General features: G+C 40.3%; 1 pseudogene; it reads left to right on the top strand.

Moving 5' to 3' along the window:
• The window catches only part of LOC121459582, a 91,965-nt pseudogene extending 74,468 nt beyond the window's left edge, over positions 1 to 17,497 (top strand).
• Positions 17,498 to 17,735: the final 238 nt, after the last annotated feature.

Raw genomic sequence — 17,735 nt, forward strand, 5'->3', positions numbered from 1 at the left:
TTAACCTAACTTTACTAACATTCAACTTCTCTAAATTCTTTCTAGTGTGGTGGTTTAATCATTAATCTTCCTCAGCAGCAATATGTCAAAAAAAAAAAAACAATCACTATTATTGTAAGTACTAGTAACGCTGCCCAATGTTACTGGTTAGAGTAACCTGCTTAGAGTTTGCACACAACTCATGGATTGTAAGGGACGTGATGGCCACAATGGAACAGGCAGAGCTATGCTCCATAGCAGAATGAGGTCCTCAGGATATGTCATCCTCAGGGCTCTGCCTCTCCAAGGGCTATTCAGCATGTCCATGCAAACCTGTGGGCCATTTTCCATGTGTTCCAAACCTGCTTCCTGTACCTCTCTCATGACCCCTACCAACTTTCTGTATTTGCATTCTCTGTCCTTTAATTTTGTGAGAATTTTGGCATTGGTAGATCATATATTTTAATTAACAGGTAGTATTGACTTCTAAGCAATCTGCTTGCACAGTATCATATACTTTATTTCAGCTAAGAGCTTTGTAGAAGCTGAACATTCTAGAAGCAGTTTTGTCTATAATCTTTATACTGTGTATAAGTTGCTGCTTGACTTTGAGCTAAGATTACCCCTAAATATCTCTGCTTTTACTTTGTATCCAAGTTCAGAAGTAGACCTGTTAACTGAACAGTCTTAGGAATGGGTGGACCTTTATGTAAATGTGTCCCCTCAGTGAAATCCCCATGCTTCCTTTGCTAAAGAAAAGCATAGCTTTAGCAATGAGTCCCGTGCTCTCCCCATCTGTTGTAGGTAAACAATATTTCTTGCTCTTGTGTCTTGGCTGTGTTTGTTTTGTCTTCATGCTCAGAAAGATGGGAACCAAGGATGTTGGCCAATAGTCGTGCTTATAAAGAGCACCTCCATTTCTATCTCTTTATGGTCAACTGTACTTTTTATTATTATTTCCTTGTCAACAGATTTAGGGAGTCCAGCGTCTGTGAATTTAAGGGCATCCACATCTACATAGAGAGTTCCAGGCCAGCTAGTGCTGCACAGTAAGAGCCTATCTCAGAAAACCTTAAAGAAAGGAGTATCTGTGGTATGTTCTCTTTTTTGAGTCAGTGTCTCTCTGCGTGATTTATGTGATGGAATTCAACTTAAGTTTTCTGCAAAAGAAACAGTATGTTCTCTTAAAAGCTGAGCCATCTCTCCAGCTGCAAATCCAAGTATTAAGTCAATAGGTGTATTTTGTCAAACATCTAAAGGTTGATTCTTTTATCATTGCAAAAGCATTCAAATAATTATAAGGATCTTTCCAATGAAAAAGATAAATTCCATGATACACTATTAGCTTTCAAGGATTACATTCAATAGAATAGTTTCCCTAGAACAAAGAATTTCTATCATCTCCATTTCTTAGATATAATTTTTTATTTTTGAGCTCAGGTCTCACTTTGTAGTTTCAGTTGACCTTGAACTCAACAGATCCATCGGCCTCTGCTCCCAAGGGTTAGAATTAAAGGCATAAGCCATCATACCTGGCCATAGGTATATTCTGTGCAATGGTTACATAAAATATGACAAGATGATGGGTTTCTAAGAAGAAAACTGCATTTTAGACCTCAAGTAAATATACTGTAAATATAACATATAAATAAAATACAAATATACTGTAAAGAACATGCTTCTTTTTAACATTGCCTGGGGCTTTCCTCATAGCCTTTATTTTATTTTCTGTTAAGTGTAGTAATAGGAGCAGTGGGGCTGCGTCCCTAGCACCCCGGCCGCCTGGCTAGCTTATGCCCAGAAATAACAACACACAAATTGTATTCTTTTAAACACTGCTTGGCCCATTATATCTAGCCTCTTCTCGGCTAACTCTTGCACCTGGACTAGCCCATTTCTAATAATCTGTGTAGCCCACGAGGTGGCTTACCAGGGAGATTCTAGCCTACGTCCATCCTGGGTCAGAGCTTCATCGCGTGTGCCCGGGAGAGGGGAGCATGGCATCTGCTCCAAAGAACAGAGCTGTCGAGTCTGAGCTCACTTTCTCTTCCTCCCAGCATTCTGTTCTGTTTACTCCTCCCACCTATGTTTTAACCTATCAGGGCCAAGCAGTTTCTTTATTGCTTAACCAATGAAATCAACAGATTGATATAAGACACTCCCACATCAGTTAAGCTTTATTTTTATTTGTGCATGTATGTGCATGCTGTCCTAGTCCTCTAAGAGGCCAGAGGATGGGGTCAGATCCCTTCGAGCTGGAGAGCTAGGCATATGACCAAACTGTTCTACATGTTTAGAACCAACCTCAGGTCCTCTGCCAGAGCAGCACACAGTTGTAGCATATGAGCCTACTCTGCAGCCATTGCAGGTTTCTGAAGCTGGTGAATCAGTACCTGTAGAAGATGGTTTTATGCAGCTTTTCTTTCCTCGTACTGCGCTTGCCAGCCAAAGAGCACCCACTCAATGCACCCTTGAAAATGGCAGGAGTCACTCCAGAATTCTTGGTTCTGATCCTCATAACTGGCATCATGGTCACAAGTAAGATGGGGTAAATAAACATAAGCTTGTGCTTTGAAATTGCCAGATATTTGTGTGCTGGAATTTAGAGATGTTTGCTGCCAGCAGGGTCACCTTGGAAGGGAAAGCCATCTTCATCCACCCATCACCTTCTGCTTTCTGCTGTTTTTATCAATTATTTCCAAGTTGTGACAATAGTACCACATGCGCCTTGGACCCATCCAAGAGCTGTCAGCTGAGCTATGAGCTAGAACTGTCCATCCATTTTATAATCATGATTAGCATGTGCCTTCACCGTCTATTTTCCAAGTTTAGATAGAAACCAGAAGCCAGTTTTAGTCTGTACAAAGCCGTAGTTCTTTTTTTCCCTCTCAAGATGCTGTACAAGGACTGTTCATTTCCATTTTGCCTTCTAGAATTTTAAATGGATTGGATAGTGCATAATTAGATATTAGATATTTTGATTTTGCTGAAATAATAGCATTGGAAATACAAAGTGCAGATCATGAAACTGGGGAAAAAAATGGTAAATCAATTCCTTTTTCCTGCTGGGTCCTACCTTGCCTAGTTTGTGAAGTTAGCATTTTCATAGCTTCTCATAGTCCTCATCAAGAAATGGAGGGAATTTAAGATTAGTTTGATTACTGAATTCCTCACCTCAAACTTCAGGATCATTTTCAGGCAATGGGGCTACGTTTTTAAAGGCGGTTCCCCTAAGGGAGCCGAGGGAACGATCACCAGCTTAGTTGTCAGTGGCACTGGTTTTCCTTGACCTGTGCTGTTCTCTCTTTAGTTGTAATAATATTGGTTGGCATATTCTGCTTCTTGATCGTGAGGCTCTGCTCTCAGGAAAGCAAGATGATATAGAGGCGGGAAGCGTACGTGTAAATACAGGGATAGCCTTCTGATCAGTCTGCCCAGCACACTGCACTTCTAATTAACACACCTGGCCCTGCTCCTAAATATTCTCTAGAGTCACAACATTGAACTGTAAAGTACCATGGGTAGCCAGTAGCTGATATGTCTGCACTTGCCATGTCTCCTTGTATCTCCTAATTCTGTACAGAGACCCTAGGGTTATATGAGTCTTCACTTTTTAATCTAACGTAATGTGCCGGTAAACAGCACATGGCCTGTGCATTAGCTCAGGTTCCTACCTTGCATGAGTTCCTGCCATGCCTTCCTTCCTGAGCATGGGGAGCAGCAGCCCTTCTGAGGAAACATAATTATTGTTGACCTCGTCATAGAATGAGCACACCTGCTAACTCAGAAAGCCCTAGTTTCTCTAGTGTTTTCTTTTTTTCCTTTTCTTTCTTTATTTCTTTCTTTCTTTTTTTTTTTTTTTTGGTTTTTCAAGACAGGGTTTCTCTGTGGCTTTGGAGCCTGTCCTGGAACTAGCTCTGTAGACCAGGCTGGTCTCGAACTCACAGAGATCCGCCTGCCTCTGCCTCCCGAGTGCTGGGATTAAAGGTGTGCGCCACCATCGCCCGGCTTCTAGTGTTTTCTTGAAGGTCTGTTGTTTCCACTTAGCAGGCAGGTAGGAGGCTTCTGGAGTTAATGCTGTAAAGAGCTTAGCATCTGTGTTCCTACTACATTTGCATATGAATGCCACAGTGTTTGAGCAGGGGCTGTGTTAGTAAGGCTATCATTACTGGGCTTGCTGATCTTGTTGGTCAACACTGAACATATCTGAACTGTGCTCTTATTTCTGTTTGCACTCATGTTATGTTGATCTCTTTATTCTTTCTCAAATACTATAGTTTTTATTTTAGTTGTATTTGAAGTTTTCAAGTCTGATAATGTCACTGGGCTATTAATTCAGTCTTATGTTGATTGTTTTTTCATTCATGATGACCTTTTATCATTGGTTTTCTATCGTTGATAGCATAAAATTTTAGATGTTTTATTGGACTTTTGTTGAATCTGTAGCTCGGAATAAGAATTTTTGTAATATACTGTTGAAATGGTTGCTTTCTTTTCAAGGTTGGCTCAGTTCCCTGCTAAAACTAGCCCACCCCCCATCAAGACAAAAGTCCTGGTGGGAATCTACACTTCTCAAAGTTTAAATATGCACTGTTACACCATTTCTTTAAAACGACACTTTAATTAGGTTAGCACTAACATAGGAGGAGCTGGCACCTATGGCCTAGGAAGGAAGATCCAACACAGCAAAGGAGTAGAGAAAAGAATTCATGGCCTCAAGCAGAGACAGTTGAATCCATCCACATATCTTACCACACAGATTTTAACTGTAGAAGTCAATCATTGTCATCCAGGTGTTTCACCTTCCTTTCAGTCCCCAGACACAATATTTTGCTTGGCCCCATTTTATCGCAGTTGAGATTAGTTTGAACTGTGATCAGACATATTTGTGACTCCATGTTGGCTGGAATTTAAGAATTCATTCAGAATCTAACTAGCTAAAGTAGTTCAATTGAATTTAAAATTTTGGTAGTCTTGGGTGACACATCCATCCAGTTAGAAATGCAGTTTCCAGATGGTATCATGTACAACAGTCACATTTAAGGACATTGTGAGGCTGCTTTCATTGCTTCCACCTGATCCTGGGTTCCCCGGGTTCTCTGACACACTGGGAAGAGAGGGAAGCAAAGGATCATGCCTTGCACTCACAGAAAAGGTAGAGACTTAAATCTAACTTTGGAGGTTTTATATTGTTTAATCTCCTCTTAGACATGACAGGGAAAGTTATATTGAGGAAGCCTGAAACCCAGCAGGAAGTACTTGGAATAAACATTTCCTTTTTTTTTTTTGTTTTCTTTCTCTGTCTCTCTGTCTCTCTCTCCATTCCTCTCTGCCTCATTTCCTCCCTCTCTCTCCTTTTCTCTCTCTTCTTTCTTATTCCCTGTTTTCCCTCTATTTCTTTCCCTCTTTTCCTCTTGAGTTCTTTCTGCTTAGGTTATATTTCTTTCGTGATTTATATTTGCCTCAAGATCATCAGCTTTCTATCTTTGAATGCTTGGTTTCCATACAATGGAACTAATTATGTAAAATTAGGAGGTCTGCCCTTGTGGGAGTGGGTGTGTATTGTTTGTTAAGGTATATCACTCTACATGGGCTATGAGGTTTCAAAAGACCAGCGTAAGACAAGTGTTTGTTTCTGCCTGCTTCTCTGTGTATCAGGATATTATTTTTAGTCACATACATGCTTACCTTGATGTCATTCATGATGATAATGGATTGATCTTCTGTGTAATCAAGCCCCAGTTTAAAAACCTGGCAATTTAACAGTCACCATGGTTATGGTGATCCTTCACAGCAATAGAACAGTGACTAAGATAGATGTTTTGTGTAATATTTTGGCATATTATCTGTATGTATTCTTCCCGTATCCCATGAGAATGAGGAAGGCTAAATTAAATAGTCACGGATTGTCTTGACAAAACATTTAGTCTGTGGCTTGGTTATTACTGATGACTCGTGCAGAGCTGTAGAGGAAAAGAGCAACAATAGGGGCAGATATTAATGAAACCTGTGTAATTTGGCAAGAAAAACAGCGCTAGGCAGTTTCAGAGGGTAGTCATGAGCTGAAACAGAGACAGTCATTATCAGGGAGATTAGGGCCATTAAAGAGAGGGTACCTGCTCTTTGGAAATATAGAAAAGGTGTTGCAACGGAACTGTACACCCCCGTAAAGAGCCTAAAATGAGAAAGAAAAGGCAACGAGTTTGCTAATTCCAGAAACCACCTTTATACAGAATTTGTTAGGGATCTGTTCCAATAGGACAGGGCAAATCTGAAGCTAGAAAATATAGACATGTTATCTGTATGTCACATTTTCTTGAAAGAAGAAGGATGTAAAATTTAAAGGTCATGGGTTCTTCCTCTGGTCTTTCAGTTCAGCACAGTTGCAACCATCTCTTTGGCAGTCAAGAACACAATGAGGATGCTGTAATAGTTCATCATATGAAGGTGTGAAAATGAAGAATGGGTTGCATCTTAAGACCATTAGATGTTGAGATACCCAAGCTTTGAGACACCTGCCATGAATATCTGCAGATAGGCCGTGGAATTAGCCAATGAGATGAGAAAGAAGTGGGAAAAGTTTCAGAAAGAGTCATCTAAGCCTTTTGAAACTGAAGTTCCAGGTGCCTGACATGGATGTTCAGGGTTTAGTGTTCACCCAGCAGGTTTTCAGTCTTGCCTTGGTCCAATCTTTCCTCACTTCTTTGGGAAGAAAATGGGTTGAGTGTAAGCTTATCATATCATGTCCTGTGTCAAAATGTGGTGGGTTGGGGTTGGGAATTTAGCTCAGTGGTAGCGCAAGGCCCTGGGTTTGGTCCTGAGCTTCAGAAAAAAAAAAAAGGACAAAATAACAACAACAACAAAAAAAACAAAACAACAACAACAACAACAACAAAAAAAACCAAGGTAACTGGCACACAAAATGTGGTGGGTTGAATGAAAAATCGCCCAGGTAGGAAGATGAATTTGATACTTTGTCTCTGGTTTGTGGTTTCCACTGTGGTGCATATGGTACATTTAGGATGAAGGGAACTTTCTAGAGTATGTTATTCTTTGAGAATTAGCATTGAGTGTTTATACCCCTACCACACCAGTTTTCTTTCTGTGGTTGAAAGTTAGCCCTTCCCTTCCTTATCCTGCATCCATACCATTACCATTATAACAGGCTCCATCCCTAAATAACCTAAGGTAAATAGAAGCAATTGCTTTTCCTTGCTAAGCCATTAGTCTGCCGGGATATTTTTGTTTTTATATTTTGGGCTGATTGTACATATGAAGCATTTGCTCTTGTGCTGAGCTATACCCACTTCTTTACTTTTAAACTTTGGCAGAAAATACCATTTTTTTCCCACCAGGACGGCATGCATTCATAACATTAATACTGATCTCCTGAATGATTGCATTGCAGGTGTGTAACATTCTCGGTATCTTTATGCATGCCGTGATTTGGTCACGTTTTTGAAATATGTGCATGAATTATATATATAATCTATAGACTATATATTGTATTATATAAATGCACATGCATGTGTACTGTGTGTGTGCTTCATGTTTACTGAAGTCAGAAGACAACATTATACTTTCTTTTTTGTTTTTGTTTTTTAAGACAGGGTTTCTCTGTAGCTTTAAAGCCTGTTCTGGAATTCAACCTGTGGACCAGGCTGGGCTCAACTCACAGATATCCACCTGCCTCTGCCTCCCGAGTGCTGGGATTAAAGGTGTGTGCCACCACTGTCCAGCTGGATTCTCTTGAACTGCAGTCACAAATTGTTGGGACCACCAAGTGAGTGCTGGGGATTGATGCAGGTCCTGTGTAAAAGTGACAGGTGATTTTAACTTTTTACCCATCTTTATATTCAACTGGGTTTGTTTGTTTTCTTTTATATTTAGTATCAACTTTACTTCATTAAAGTTTTTGAGAACGCTTTTAATCTGTCAACCATAAACCTATTAAAATTGTATTCCTTCATATGAATATCATATTAGCCTTAGAGTTTAAATGAAGTGCTTCAGTTTTCTGAAAGACAAGTACATTTCTGGAGGGAATGTATAACTCATTGGTGGTCTCTCAGTTGTGTTTTTTGTTTAAGTATGTACTTTTGGTTGCCCTTTAAAGTTCAACACAAACCAGGCCAACTGAAAATCAGAGGTTCACCTGTCTTTGTCTCCTGAGTTTTGGGGTTAAAGGTGTGCACCACCATGCCCATATCATTTATCTTTCTTTGATAACAGGAATTTTGATATAATTTTGCTGATGCTTACTCAATACTTTCCCTCTGTTTGCATGTTTTTTTCTATATGTAAGTCAGCCTTTCTCCTGCAATGCCATATACTATTGAGAAGGCCCAGAAATGAGAGAATTATGATCCTCCTTTTTTATTTCCTTCTAAAATGACTTGGTGATTGCATTAGAAATTCTGTGATATGAAATAAATTTGTTGAGTGTGTAGAATCATGTAAATATACCCAGTGAAGTGTACAGTTACAAAGCATTCAGTCTCACCATTTCTATTACATATCTGTATGGCATATTTTAGGATGCAGTGACCTATGAGGATGTCCTAGTGAACGTTAGTGAGGAAGAGTGGGCTTTGCTCCATCCTTTCAGAAGAATCTCTATAGAGATGGGATGCTAGAAACCTGTGAGAACCTCACTGCTATAGGTAAAAATGTGAGTGTTCCTTCACTGTGTAACTTAAGAGGATAAAGCTTTATTGGACATTGGTGTTCCACTGTGATATTGACCATGAGAGAGGGAGAATGTGGTGAATAAATGAGACATGGTTGTAGGGTTCATTGAAGATAATAACTCAAAATTTGCATAATTTCCAATAATATACATTTCTGATACTATGTTTTAGGCTACAGATGGGAAGACCAGAATATTGAAGATCATTGTCAAAGTTCTAGAAGACATGGAAGGTAATTTTCCCATGCAAAGTGATACATTTGTGCCTGAACAGATTTTAATGTGCCTGATATTTAATGAAACCAACACTATAAATTCTCAGAACATCAAGTACCTCAATTTCAGATAGCTGATCTGTGTTTGCAAGTCATCCCTCTAAGAAATAAGACAAGGAAATGATGCCTTAACAGATGCCACCATAATAATCATAGCTCCCTGAGATCCCCGTTGTAGAAACATCCATCCATTTAGTTTCATCCCATTCACGAACTGTAAAGTCATTCACATTTATTAGGGAATTAGGGTGTGTCCAAGTTCTTTTATAAACAAATTGTTTCTTTTTTTTAATTTTTTTATTAAGAAAAGAAGAAAAAAAACATAAACAAAAAACAAGTTTCCACCTCCTCCCAGCCTCCCATTTCCCTCCCCCTCCTCCCACCCTTCTCCCCCTCCTCCCACCCTTCTCCCCCTCCCCCCACTCCTCTCCCCCTCCCTCTCCAGTCCACAGAGCAGTCCGGGTTCCCTGCCCTGTGGTAAGTCCTAGGTCCTCCCCCCTCCGTCCATATCTAGGAAGGTGAACATCCAAACTGGCTAGGCTTCCACAAAGCCAGCACATTAAGTAGGATCAAAACCCCGTGCCATTGTCCTTGGCTTCTCATCAGCCCTCATTGTTCGCCATGTTCAGAGAGTCCGGTTTTATCCCATGCTTTTTCGGTCACAGTCCAGCTGGCCTTGGTGAGCTCCCAGTAGATCAGCTCCACTGTCTCAGTGGGTGGATGCACGCCTCGTGGTCCCGACTTCTTTGCTCATGTTCTCCCTTCTTCTGCTCCTCATTGGGACCTTGGGAGTTCAGTCCAGTGCTCATGTGTAGGTCTCTGTCTCTATCTCTATCCATCACCAGATGAAGGTTCTATGATGATATGCAATATATTCGTAAGTATTGCTCTAGGATAGGGTCATTTCAGGTTCCCAATCCTCAGCTGCCCAAGGAACTAACTGGGAACCTCATTTTGGGCACTTGGAATCCCCTCTAGGGTCAAATCTCTTGCCCACCCTAAAGTGGCTCCCTTAACTAAGAATTGTGGTTCTGTGCTCCCCTATCCACCTTTCCTTTATCCCAATTCTCCTGATTCCCCAAGTCCCCCCTCCTTCCCTTCTACCTTTTCTCTCCCCATCTCCCCTTACCCCCATCCCAGCCCACCCCCAAGATCCTAATTTTCTCCCCGGCAATTTGGTCTACTTCCCTTAGCCAAGAGGATAACTATATGTTTTTCCTTGGGTTCACCTTCTTACTTAGCTTCTTTAGGTTCACCTATTGTAGACTCCGTGGCCCTTATTTATGGCTAGAAACCAATTATGAGCGAGTACATCACATGTTCATCTTTTTGGGTCTGGGACACCTCACTCAGGAGAGTGTTTTCTATTTCCATCCATTTGCATGCAAAATTCGAGAAGTCATTGTTTTTTACCGCAGCGTAGTACTCTAATGTGTATATATTCCATACTTTCTTCATCCATTCTTCCATTGAAGGGCATCTAGGTTGTTTCCAGGTTCTGGCTATTACAAATAATACTGCTATGAACATAGTTGAACAAATGCTTTTGTCATATGATAGAGCATCTCTTGGGTATATTCCCAGGAGTGGTATTGCTGGGTCCAGGGGTAAGTTGATCCCGAATTTCCTGAGAAACCGAAACACTGACTTCCACAGTGGTTGCACAAGATTGCATTCCCACCAGCAATGGATGAGGGTACCTGTTCCTCCACAGCCTCTCCAGCAAAGGTTATCCTTGGTGTTTTTGACTTTAGCCATTCTGACAGGTGTAAGATGATATCTCAAAGTTGTTTTGATTTGCATTTCCCTGATTGCTAAGGAAGTTGAGCACGACTTTAAGTGTCTTTTGGCCATTTGAACTTCCTCTGCTGAGAATTCTCTGTTCAGTTCAGTGCCCCATTTTTTAATTGGGTTAATTAGCATTTTAAAGTCTAGTTTCTTGAATTCTCTATATATTTTGGAGATCAGACCTTTGTCTGTTGCGGGGTTGGTGAAGATCTTCTCCCAGTCAGTAGGTTGCCTTTGTGTCTTAGTGACTATGTCCTTTGCTTTACAGAAGCTTCTCAGTTTAAGTAGGTCCCATTTATTGAATGTTGTCCTTAATGTCTGTGCTTCTGGGGTTATACATAGGAAGCGATCTCCTGTGCCCATCTCCTGTAGGGTACTTCCCACTTTCTCTTCTATCAGGTTCAGTGTGTTCGGGCTGATATTGAGGTCTTTAATCCATTTGGACTTAAGTTTTGTGCATGGTGACAGATAAGGGTCTATTTTCATTCTTCTACAGGATGACATCCAGTTGTGCCAGCACCATTTGTTGAAGATGCTTTCTTTCTTCCATTGTATACTTTTAGCTCCTTTATCAAAAATGAGGTGTTCATAGGTTTGTGGGATAAAATCCGGGTCTTCTATACGATTCCATTGGTCGACTTCTCTGTTTTTATGCCAGTACCACACTGTTTTCATTACTGTAGCTCTGTAATAGAGTTTGAAGTCAGGGATGGTAATGCCTCCAGAAGATCCTTTATTGTATAGGATTGTTTTGGCTATCCTGGGTTTTTTGTTTTTCCATATAAAGTTGACTATTGTCCTCTCCAGATCTGTGAAGAATTTTGATGGGATCTTGATGGGGATTGCATTGAATCTATAAATTGCCTTTGGTAGAATTGCCATTTTTACTATGTTGATCCTCCCAATCCAAGAGCAAGGGAGGTCCATCCATTTTTTGGTATCCTCTTCAATTTCTTTCTTCAATGCCTTAAAGTTCTTGTCAAATAGATCTTTCACTTCCTTGGTTAGATTTACCCCAAGATATTTTATGCTGTTTGTGGCTATTGTGAAGGGTGAAGCGTCTCTGATTTCCCTCTCTGCTTCCATATCCTTTGTGTATAAGAGGGCGACTGATTTTTTGGAGTTGATCTTGTATCCTGCCACATTACTAAAGGTGTTTATCAGCTGTAACAGTTTTTTGGTGGAGTTTTGGGGGTCGCTTATGTACACTATCATATCATCTGCAAATAATGAAAGTTTAACTTCTTCCTTTCCAATTCGAATCCCCTTGATTCCATTATGTTGTCTTATTGCTAATGCTAGAACTTCAAGCACTATATTAAAGAGGTATGGCGAAAGTGGACAGCCTTGTCGTGTTCCTGAGTTAAGTGGGATGGCTTTGAGTTTCTCTCCGTTTAATTTGATGTTAGTTGTCGGCTTGCTGTATATAGCTTTTATTATATTTAGGTATGACCCTTGTATCCCTAATCTCTCCAAGACTTTTAACATAAATGGATGTTGAATTTTGTCAAATGCTTTTTCAGCATCTAATGAAATGATCATATGGTTTTTTTCTTTCAGTTTATTTATATGCTGGATTACATTGATAGATTTTCGTATGTTGAACCAGCCCTGCATCTCAGGAATGAAGACTACTTGATCATAATGGATAATTTTTTGGATGTGTTCTTGGATTCGATTTGCCTGTATTTTGTTGAGGATTTTTGCGTCGATATTCATGAGTGAGATTGGCCTGTAATTCTCTTTCCTGGTTGAGTCTTTGAGTGGTTTTTGTATCAGAGTAATTGTGGCTTCATAAAAGGAGTTTGGTAATGACCCTTCTGTTTCTATATTGTGGAATACAAGAAGGAGTATAGGTATTAGATCTTCTTGGAAGTTCTGGTAGAATTCCGCATTGAAACCATCTGGTCCTGGACTTTTTTTGGTAGGGAGGTTTTTGATAAACTCTTCTAATTCTTCGTGACTAACATGTCTATTTAGATTGTTCACCAAGTCCTGATTTAACTTTGGTATATGATATTTATCTAAAAAAGTATCCATTTCCTTTACATTTTCCAATTTTGTGGCATATAGGATTTTGTAGTAAGATCTAATGATTCTCTGAATTTCCTCTGTGTCTGTGGTTATGTCCCTCTTTGCATTTCTGATCTTATTAATTTGCAAATTCTCTCTCTGCCGTTTGATTAGCTTGGATAGTGGTTTGTCAATCTTGTTGATTTTCTCCAGGAACCAGCTTTTTGTTTCATTGATTCTTTGGATTGTTTTCTGTGTTTCTATTTTGTTGATTTCAGCCCTCAGTTTGATTATTTCCAGTCTTTTACTCCTCCTAGGTGAGTCTGCTTCTTTTTTTTTTCTAGAGCTTTCAGGGGGGCTGTTAAGTCTCCAATGTGAGCTTTCTCTGTTTTATTCAAGTGGGAACTTAGTGCTATGAACTTTCCTCTTAGGACTGCTTTCATAGTGTCCCATAAGTTTGAGTATGTTGTTTCTTTATTTTCATTGAATTCCAGGAAGACTTTAATTTCTTTCTTTATTTCTTCCTTAATCCAGGTATGGTTCAATAGTTGACTGTTCAGTTTCCATGACTTTGTATGCTTTCTGGGGGTAGGATTGTTGTTGAATTCTAACTTTAATCCATGGTGATCTGATAAGACACAGGTGGTTACTAATATTTTTGTGTAACTGTGGATGTTTGCTTTGTTACCGACTATGTGGTCGATTTTCAAGAAGGTTCCATGAGCTGCAGAGAAGAAGGTATATTCTTTCCTATTTGGATGGAATGTTATATAGATGTCTGTTAAGTCCATTTGATTCATTACCTCCATTAATTCTCTTATTTCTCTGTTAGGTTTCTGTCTGATTGACCTGTCCATTGGTGAGAGAGGAGTGTTGAAGTCTCCTACTATTAGTGTGTGCGGTTTGATGGCTGCCTTGAATTTTAGCAATGTTTCTTTTATGTACGTGGGTGCTTTTATATTAGGGGCATAGATGTTCAGGATTGAGACTTCATCCTGATGAACTGTTCCTGTTATGAGTATAAAATGCCCCTCTCCATCTCTTCTGATTGATTTAAGTTTGAAGTCAACTTTGTTAGAGATTAGTATGGCCACACCTGCCTGTTTCTTAGGTCCATTTGCTTGATAGGCCTTTTCCCAGCCCTTTACTCTGAGTAGGTGCCTGTCTTTGTGGTTGAGGTGTGTTTCTTGTAAACAGCAGAATGTTGGATCCTGTTTTCTTATCCAATCTCTTAGCCTGTGCCTTTTTATAGGTGAGTTGAGTCCATTGACATTAAGTGATATTAATGACCAGTGGTTGTTAACTCCGGTCATTTTTTTTTAGTCGTAGAGTTTGTGTGTTTCCCTTCTTTGTTTTGTGTTGGTGAAGGGTCTCCAGATGTCTGAGTTATTGTGGTGATTGTTGGACTCCTTGCTTGGTGATTTTCCTTCAATTACTTTCTGTAAGGCTGGATTTGTGGCTGCGTATTGTTTAAATTTGTTTTTATCCTGGAAAATTTTATTTTCTCCATTTATAGTGAATGAAAGCTTGGCTGGGTATCGTAATCTGGGCTTGCACCCATGGTCTCTCAGTTTCTGCAGTACATCTATCCAGGACCTTCTGGCTTTCATGGTTTCCATGGAGAAGTCAGGTGTAAGTCTGATAGGTTTACCTTTATAAGTAATTTGGCCTTTTTCCTTTGCAGCTCTTAATATTCTTTCCTTATTCTGTATGCTTTGTGTTTTGATAATTATATGGCGAGGGGATTTTTTTTTGATCCAGCCTATTCGGTGTTCTGTATGCTCCTTGCACCTTCATAGGTATATCTTTCTTTAGGTTGGGAAAGTTTTCTTCTATAATTTTATTAAATATATTTTCTGGACCATTGAGCTGCCCTTCTTCTCCTTCTTCTACTCCTATTATTCTTAGGTTTGGTCTTTTTATTGTGTCCCATATTTCCTGAATGTTTTGTGATGAGAGTTTGTTGGACTTGCTGTTTTCTTTGATCAGTGTGTTTATTTTCTCTATGGTATCTTCAGAATCCGAGAGTCTTTCTTCTATCTCTTGTATTCTGCTGGTTATGCTTGTTTCTGTAGTCTCTATTCGTTTACCTAGATTTTCCATGTCCAGCCGGCCCTCTGTTTGTGTTTTCTTCTTTGCCTCCATTTCAGTTTTCAGGTCTTGAACTGTTTCCATTATCTGTTTGATTGTTTTTCCTTGGTTTTCTAGGGTATCATTCACTGATTTATTCAATTCTTCAAACTTTCTGTTATATTTCTCATCCATTTCTATAAGGGCGTTTTTTATATGCTGTTTAAGGGTGTCAATCACTTTCATGAAGTCAATCTTTTCTCCTTCTTCTTGATTAAGGGGTTCTTGTCCTCCCGTTGTGAGGTCGCTTGTTTCTGGTGGCTTCATGTTGCTTTTCAGCTTGTTGGGCGAATTCTTGCCTTGACGTCGGCCCATCTCTTCTTCCAAATGCTCCCTATGGATCTTCTTTTACCGGATCAGGTCTCCTTGCCTACCAAACGCTGGCTCTCCCCAATGTTGGCTCTCCTGGCGCCGAGAGATCAGGCCTCCGTGCTGGTTGGGCAGCTCGCAAACAAAGCACCTACCCCGCTTGGTGCAGGCAGGCCACAGAAACAAAGGAACTGCTGCCCACCCGGGAGCCCCGAGTACTCGGACCCAGCGCCCAGATAGGCTGGGTTGGGCGATGCCACATGCCAAAAGAGGGTGGTGGGGCCGAAGTGGGGAGGGCTCTGGACGGAAGCTGGGTGGGCCAGGAAGAAAGAGGCAGCACCCAGGGAGTAGAGGCCCTGCAGAGAGCCCAAGAAGGACTGGGGGCCAAGGAACCCCCGAGCTCCCCGTCCCAGGCTGGCGCCTTGGGCCAGAAACTCACCCCAACGCTGGGTCACCTGGCGCCGAGAGATCAGGCCTCCGTGCTGGTTGGGCAGCCTGCAAACAAAGCGCCTACCCCGCTTGGTGCAGGCAGGCCACAGAAACAAAGGAACTGCAGCCCGCCCGGGAGCCCCGAGTACTCGGACCCAGCGCCCAGATAGGCTGGGCTGGGCGATGCCACGCGCCAAAAGAGGGCAGTCAACAAATTGTTTCTTAATTAAGCCGGTGTTACCCATGTAAATTACCATAATTTAGTGAGAGGGGCAGTTTATGAGAATTAAGAAGTTTGTTGTGGTAGAGAAATCTTAATCCCTATACCACATCTCTATGAGGAACAATAAGTTAAACTGTGTGAATGCAATGGGAAAACCTTTTGTTTGTTTTCTTCCTTTAAGGTATATCATCTGTCACTCTGGATACAAGTCATGTGAGCAAAAGAGATATGGAAAGAAGCATTGTAGCCCTGTCTCTCCCCGACAAAGCTATGTAGTAGTTCCCACTGTGGGAAGACATAGTTTTGATGATACAAGTATACAATTACTTGGATTTCCAGCTTCAATAGGAATACATCAACATGGTTACACTGGAGAAAAGCCTTCTGAGTTTACGGAATATGGAAATTCTTCTGGCTATGCTGGTTCACATTGCCCATGTAATGTGACTCACACTACAAGAAAATGTTATGAATGCAAATCATGTGGTAAAGCTCTGAGTTCTTCCAGTTCTCTTGAAAGAGGTGAAAAAAACTCCTATGGGAAAAGGTTTCTATAAATGTGAGCCATGTACTAAAGGCTTTAACCATCATTATATGAGTCTTCAAACACACAGAACACATAATAGAGAAGAGCCCTGTGAATGTAAACAAGGTGATAAAACATTTAGATCTGATTCATCTTTGCAATTACACCAAAAGACTCATTGGAAAATAAAACCTTATGAACCTAATCAAGGTGATAAAGCCTTTGCATGTCGCTGTTATCTTCAAGTACCAAGAACTCATGTTAAAAAGAAACAGTATAAATGTCATCATTGTGGAAAAACCTTTGCATATCCCAGTTATATTCAAATACACAAAAGAATTCATACTGGAGAGAAACCCTATGAATGTAAACAATGTGGGAAAACCTTTGCGTGTCCCAGTTATCTTCAAATACATGAAAGAAGACATACTGGAAAGAAGCCCTACGAGTGCAATCAATGTGGTAAAGCCTTTGCAAGTACTGGTGGTGACCTTCATAGGCATAAAAGGAGTCATACTGGGGAGAAACCCTATGTGTGTAATCAATGTGGTAAATCCTTTTCAGATCCCAGTAATTTTAAACATCATGAAAGAATTCATACTGGAGAGAAACCCTATGAATGTCATCAATGTGGCAAAGCCTTTTCATATCGCATTAATCTTCAAAGGCATGAATAAAGTCATACTGGAGAGAAACCCTATGAATGTCATCAATGTGGTAAAGCCTTTGCAAGTAATAATAATCTTCAAAGGCATGAAAGAAGTCATACTGGGGAGAAACCCTATGTATGTAGTCAACGTGGTAAAGCCTTTTCATATTGCATTAATCTTCAAAGGCATGAACAAAGTCATACTGGGGAGAAACCCTATGTATGTAACCAATGTGGTAAAGCCTTTTCATCTGGCAGTTATCTTCAAAGGCATGAAAGAATTCATACTGGAGAGAAACCCTACGAATGTAATCAATGTGGTAAAGCATTTGCACGTAAATATCACCTTCACAGGCATGAAAGAAGTCATACTGGAGAGAAACCTTATGAATGTAATCAGTGTGGGAAAGCTTTTGCTTGTAGTAGTCATCTTCAAAATCATGAAAGAATACATACTAGAGAAAAATCCAATGAATGTAGTAAATGAAGTAAAGTTTGAATCGGAGATGAAGACACCATCCTTTTGGAGATGCTAGTACCATGGGATGCCCACCAAGATCATCAGTATTGTTGAACTGGAACCATTCAGAGCCTAGAAGAGAATTTGTGTGTACGGCAGAGGGCATAGCAAAAGAAGTGACCCAGGCACTTTGGCATAGCTCCGATGATTGTGAGTGGATCCCAGTTGTTGGGTGTTATTTATACTGTTGGAGTGAGGTTTTGCT

Source organism: Microtus oregoni, unplaced genomic scaffold (genome assembly GCF_018167655.1).
Source record: "Microtus oregoni isolate MIOR12 unplaced genomic scaffold, Mior012 000019F_ref0000042, whole genome shotgun sequence".
NCBI classification, from domain to species: Eukaryota; Metazoa; Chordata; class Mammalia; order Rodentia; family Cricetidae; genus Microtus; species Microtus oregoni.